Genomic DNA, 6,000 nt, shown 5'->3' with positions numbered 1-6,000 from the left:
GTCAGGCCAATCACACTGATGCGTTTGGACCCGGGTTCACTGGTTCACCAGGATCTTGGCAGCCTGTGCTGGTGGTGTGTGTGGGTGTGTGTGTTTGTTCCTCTGCAGCATTCTGAGTACTGCATTTCATCTGCAGAAGTGTCTCGTGACGGAGATTTTCAGCTCCTCTAAGAGCTTCTTCGTCTTAAGCTGATGAGAGTCTGAATAATTCAGCCGCTCCGAGGAAAAGATGCTTTATTTTACTGCAAACCAAATATTCTCAGTCACTGTTGGTCTCTGATCTCGGGCAATTCATTGCTCATTTATGAACACAAAGCTCCAAATAAAAGCACAGGCTGTGAATTCGAACCTTTATATATACTTTTGAGTTGAACTGACAGGACAGGCAAAGAAATGTTTCTACCTTTTTTAAACGGTTCTATCTTCAGCAGGAAAGGCTTTTCGTTGTGATGGATTTGAGTGCCGACCTGCTGCTGCTGACTGAAATGTTGGCTCCATGTTTTAACTGCTCATAATTGGAATATGCAGCATTATTTTTTAACCAGATTCAGTCAAGAAAAAGCTAAAAGTGAGCACAGCCTATGAGTACACTGCAAAAACATACAATTTTACCAAATATATTTGATCTAGTTTCTAGTGGAAATGTCTTAGTACACTTAAACTAAGATAAAACTATATATGTATTTATTACGATAAACAATAATGTTGTTTTGAGACCATTTTCAACCAGCATACTGGCATTAATTCAAGAACCCATTTTCAAAGATCAATAAACTTTAAATTAACATTTAATATTGGAACTGGAAGACATTTTAAATATCTAAAATAAATAACAAAAACAACAAATTAAAGTCAGTTATGAAGTTTGAACAAAATAGTCTTTTAAAAAAGGGCTTGTTACAACTTTCATCATCCAATAGAAAAAGAGAAAAATTCTGAATCATGCAAATGAAAATTGAGTTTTCATTGACAGGATATTATGTTTTTGGATCTTTTGTAGAAAACATTACAAAACAAAGCTTGTGTACAAACAAGAAGTCTCACTTTGACGTAAATTCTTCATTCAGTGACGCTTCTCTCACTGGGTAAAGTATCCAAATATTTTTCTCTAGTAAAACGTTTAGCAAAACTGCTCATGGAAGTAAATTTTTTCAAAACGTTATACAAGTAAATGCATAATTTCTCTGCAATTTACCATTCCTTTACATTACCATTGACCAGTAAGGGAATTGAACCACTTACCTTAGCATTATCAGCGCCACACCTGTCCAGCTGAGCTAACATCAGCTGGACAAAGGTTTCCTAAGTACAATGTTACTCATAATGTTGAGTTTCCATGGATTTAAAAAACTTACATGATCTTACCACAATGAAGATTTGAGTAAGGAGTTCATACTCTATTGTTTTTCAAAATCAATGTGCATAATGGTTAAATATACAGCCTCCTGCTATTTTGAAGAGTTGATTTTATTAAAACTTTATATTTCAGATGGTCAGTGTAGGAATCGAACCCATGACCTTGGCTTTATGAGTACCACGCTCCAACCAACTGAGCTAACCAGCCACACATAATATTGTGTCTTCGTCAATGTTAGAAAAACTTACATGATCTTGACAAAAGTATTGAAATGCAAACGTTTTTCAAAATCAACATTAAATGTGGTTTAATTTAAAGCCTCATGCTATTTTGAAGAGTTGACTTCATGAAACACTTTATGATTCCATTGCCCAATGTGGGGATTGAACCCATGACCTTGGCATTATGAGTACCACGCTCCAACCAACTGAGCTAACCAGCCACACATAATCTTGTGTCTTCGTCAATGTTAGAAAAACTTACATGATCTTTCTACAATGAAGATTTGTAGAAATGCTGTAATGTTTTTCAAAATCAACATGCTTAAAGGTGTATTTTCTGGCAAAATTTTATTTTGAAGTATTTATTTTATTTTCCACCTTTTTTTATTTTGAAGTATTGATTTTATTTTCCACCTTTTTTCATTTTGAAGTATTGATTTGTTTTACAACCTTTTTTATTTTGATGTATTGATTTTGTTTTCCAACCGTTTTTATTTTGAAGTATTGATTTTGTTTTACAACCGTTTTTATTTTGAAGTATTGATTTTGTTTTACAACCGTTTTTATTTTGAAGTATTGATTTTGTTTGCCACCCTTTTTAATTTTGAAGTATTGTTTGTCTGAAAGACTTTAGATTACCATTGACCAGTAAGGGAATTGAACCACTTACCTTAGCGCTATCAGCGCTACACCTGTCCAGCTGAGCTAACATCAGCTGGACAAAGTTTTCCTAAGTACACTGTTACTCATAATGTTGAGTTTCCATGGATTTAAAAAACTTACATGATCTTACCACAATGAAGATTTGAGTAAGGAGTTCATAATCTATTGTTTTTCAAAATCAATGTACATAATGGTGAAATAGACAGCCTCCTGCTGTTTTGAAGAGTTGATTTTATTAAAACTTTATATTTCAGATGGTCAGTGTTGGAATCGAACCCATGACCTTGGCTTTATGAGTACCACGCTCCGACCAACTGAGCTAACCAGCCACACATAATCTTGTGTCTTCGTCAATGTTAGAAAAACTTACATGATCTTGACAAAAGTATTGAAATGCAAACGTTTTTCAAAATCAACATTAAATGTGGTTTAATGTAAAGCCTCATGCAATTTTGAAGAGTTGACTTCATGAAACACTTTATGATTCCATTGCCCAATGTGGGGATTGAACCCATGACCTTGGCATCATTAGTACCACGCTCCAACCAACTGAGCTAACCAGCCACACATAATCTTGTGTCTTCGTCAAACTTGTAAAACTTTATATTTCAGATGGTCAGTGTAATTATTAACTGTGAAGTATTGTTTGTCTGAATGACTTTAGCACATTTGTAGAGCAAATCTGCCCTGACACCACAAGGCGACTGTCCCACCCTGGTGTTGCCTCAGTTCCCAGTGAAAAGCACAATAAACATAAAAATGAAAGAAAGAAAAAGTTGCAGACCTGCAGGTTTTGGTGGCTCCTACAGCTCAGAGTTCACACATTACGTAAACAGTCGGTACACAGAATAGAGTTTCGAAAACATCTAAAGTAATAAATAAATCAGGAAAGTGCCAAAGTTTGTTTTAATTTTAAAGCAATTGATCAATCATGACAAAAAAAAACAAAAAAAACTCAACAATAACTAAGTAAATAAGCATAGTCTTGTGTGACGTTCTTCTTACACAGTTTTCTGTTTGGTTTATTTAGCTCTTTGTGCTAAAAAAAAACCCCTAAGTTCACTTTAGCCTCACTTTTGATCAGTCAGCCATCAAACACTGCCTTCCAACACATTGTGTGTATTTATATTTTTACTATTGATATAAATGGATGAAAGCTGGCTGATGGCACAAAAAGTAGATTTTCTGAAAAGATGAGAGTAGGTTTTCAAAGGGCAAACCCTTTTCTACTGTAAAATATGACAAATCACTGGATAATAGATATTTCTAATTGATCATTTTTGATAGCTAATATCATTTTTGGGTTGAAAATAATAAGTACGAGCATTTACGCTAAATGCCTTAAATAATTTTTCTATTATTCTGAGATGTATGAGAACGTAGTTCCTCTTTTTTCAAAGAAGAAGCCATGGGACAAGGATTAACCAATCATCTTGAGATTTGGGTCGCTTAATCACACCACCACCCAAAACCATCCCTGAGAATTTGGAAACATTTGGTCTTTATTTACCAAAGTTGGTGTTGGAACCAGTTATTTCCAACACCAATTGTTGGTGTTGGAAATAATCTGTTCCCCCACCATAACATGGGAACTAATTAATTTACCAGCAAGTCTTTAACTATATGTATTTCTCTCACAATGGACGACAAATCCTGCAGATTTGGGAACATTTGGTCTTTATTTGGGGGGAACTAAATATTTCAGCTGTCTGAAAGAATCAATAACATGGAAACTAATTCCATTTAAGAGCAAATGTTCCCAAATCTTCAGGATTTGTTGTCCATTGTGAGAGGAATGAACATAGTTAAATGCTTGCTGTTAAATTAATTAGTTCCCACATTATGGAGGGGAAACAGATTATTATTATTATTTGAAACCAATTAAATATTTGATCCCCCATAACTTTGGTAAATAAAGATCAAAGGTTTTCAAATTCTCAAAGAGGGTGATGTGACTGAGTGGTGATTGGTTAATCCCAATAATATAGAAATCTATAATAATATAGAAATGATTTCAGGTATTTAACATAAAGGCTAGAGCTTATTACTTTTGACCCCAAAACAACATTAACTATCACAAATTGTGGATCAATAAAGTGTATTCTGACTCTGACACATGGTCTGTATTCTCTGAGTATCTTCAGCAGCTTTGTGCAGCTCAGTGTCCTGAATTATTGACCTGCTTCTCCAGCAGCAGCAGCAGCAGCATCACATTTTTCTGTTTCTGAGAAACAGAAATGTGTCTCTGCTTTTTCATGTGAAACCTCATTCCCGTCCCGCTCTTTGTGCCCATGAGCCGGGGGATTACCGCGCTGTCAGATTACGGCTCTCCGGACGGCCGCGTGTATTTTGGGGATGGGATTTAAAGGTCAGAGGTCGGTCCCGAGCGCGCCGGTTTGCTTGTGTTATTTTTAACCCCAGTGATGCACAGCAGCAGCCCATTTCTAATTCATGACCACGGGGCGTCGCTGAGCTGATACGGGATCATGGAGGCTCATTTACATCCTGAATCTGCTTATTTGTGATGTAGAAGCTTTACAGGCCTCATGCTACGGCTACTTAATGCACTCGTTTGACTTGGAAGATCTGATTTCATGTTTTTACTCTGTATTCTTTGGAGTCTACAGGTGCTATCAGAACCATCAAAGTCCTGACTTTCTGATCTAAACAAAAAGAGAGATTGATCATCTGTAATAGTCGAAACAAAAGATCAAAAGAGCAGTGTTTTTTTTTTTTTTTAAAATATTCAAACTAAATTGAGTTTTTTGAACATTTCTGCACATTTCCGATACTCCAGCTGCTTTTCATGAATAAATGTAAAGCTTTTCTTTTCGTTGTAACGGCTTCGCTTTTATCCAGTTACACTTCATCCTGAAAACGATGTTCTGCTGCTCAAGACTGCATTAAATATTCAGCAACATATATGCGATGAGTCGTAAAGTCGAGTATTAATGCTGCATTAAATCCTGGTAGTGATCATGTCTAACATATAATGCAGGAGTGGCAAAATAAACTAAAATAAAACGAATAAAGTAGCCAGATATCTTTTTTTAATCTTAGACTCAACAACTAGGATTTTGTGCATTTTCTATCTTATAACAAAGTTAAGTTACAAAACAGGATTTTTTATAGCCAGCTTGTGAGGGTTAGCTGAGTTTAATAAATAAAATAAAAGCTGATTTGGATGCAGCAAAGTCTCTGGATAGACGTGATTCTACTCTGCTTTTCTGTTGCAGCAAAGCCATATCAGAAATAATTTTACCCAAATTTAAAATAAAAAGTTTAACAAAGAAATTAGTATTATTCTTGGACTGCAGTCTAACGGCCACAAATGGTCCCCGAGCCACGCTTTGGACACCCCTGACCTAATGCATGTCTGTCCTTCATGTTGCAGGTTATCTATGCACTGAACACAAAAAACGATGAACACGAGGCGGCCATCGCCACGCTGAAGGAGGCGCATGAAGAGGAGGTGCAGCAGATTCTGTCTGAGACCAGAGAAAAGATCCTGCAGGTGAGTCTTCACTCACACACTGTAAAAACTGAAACTAACAAGATCCTGCAGGTGAGTCTTCACTCACACACTGTAAAAACTGAAACTAACAAGATCCTGCAGGTGAGTCTTCACTCACACACTGTAAAAACTGAAACTAACAAGATCCTGCAGGTGAGTCTTCACTCACACACTGTAAAAACTGAAACTAACAAGATCCTGCAGGTGAGTCTTCACTCGCACACTGTAAAAACTGAAACTAACAA

The 6,000-nt window shown here is 36.1% G+C and overlaps 1 protein-coding gene and 1 non-coding gene across 5 annotated transcripts in view; one reads left to right on the top strand and one right to left on the bottom strand.

Annotated features, from left to right (window-relative positions):
• Positions 1-1,725: 1,725 nt before the first annotated feature.
• On the bottom strand, positions 1,726-1,799 carry trnam-cau. The gene has a single exon. It is a non-coding gene; the product is annotated as a tRNA-Met (tRNA).
• A 3,831-nt stretch (positions 1,800-5,630) lies between these two features.
• fam184ab (family with sequence similarity 184 member Ab) overlaps positions 5,631-6,000 on the top strand; it is a 73,025-nt gene continuing 72,655 nt past the window's right edge. For all 4 annotated transcript variants that reach the window (XM_044106458.1, XM_044106462.1, XM_044106460.1 and 1 more), the window contains exon 1: positions 5,631-5,755. The gene's annotated coding sequence lies outside the window, so the exon portion shown is untranslated. The remainder of the gene's footprint in view (positions 5,756-6,000) is intronic.

This window comes from Gambusia affinis, linkage group LG22, assembly GCF_019740435.1.
Source record: "Gambusia affinis linkage group LG22, SWU_Gaff_1.0, whole genome shotgun sequence".
NCBI classification, from domain to species: Eukaryota; Metazoa; Chordata; class Actinopteri; order Cyprinodontiformes; family Poeciliidae; genus Gambusia; species Gambusia affinis.
This window is presented reverse-complemented; position numbering and strand designations above follow the sequence as displayed.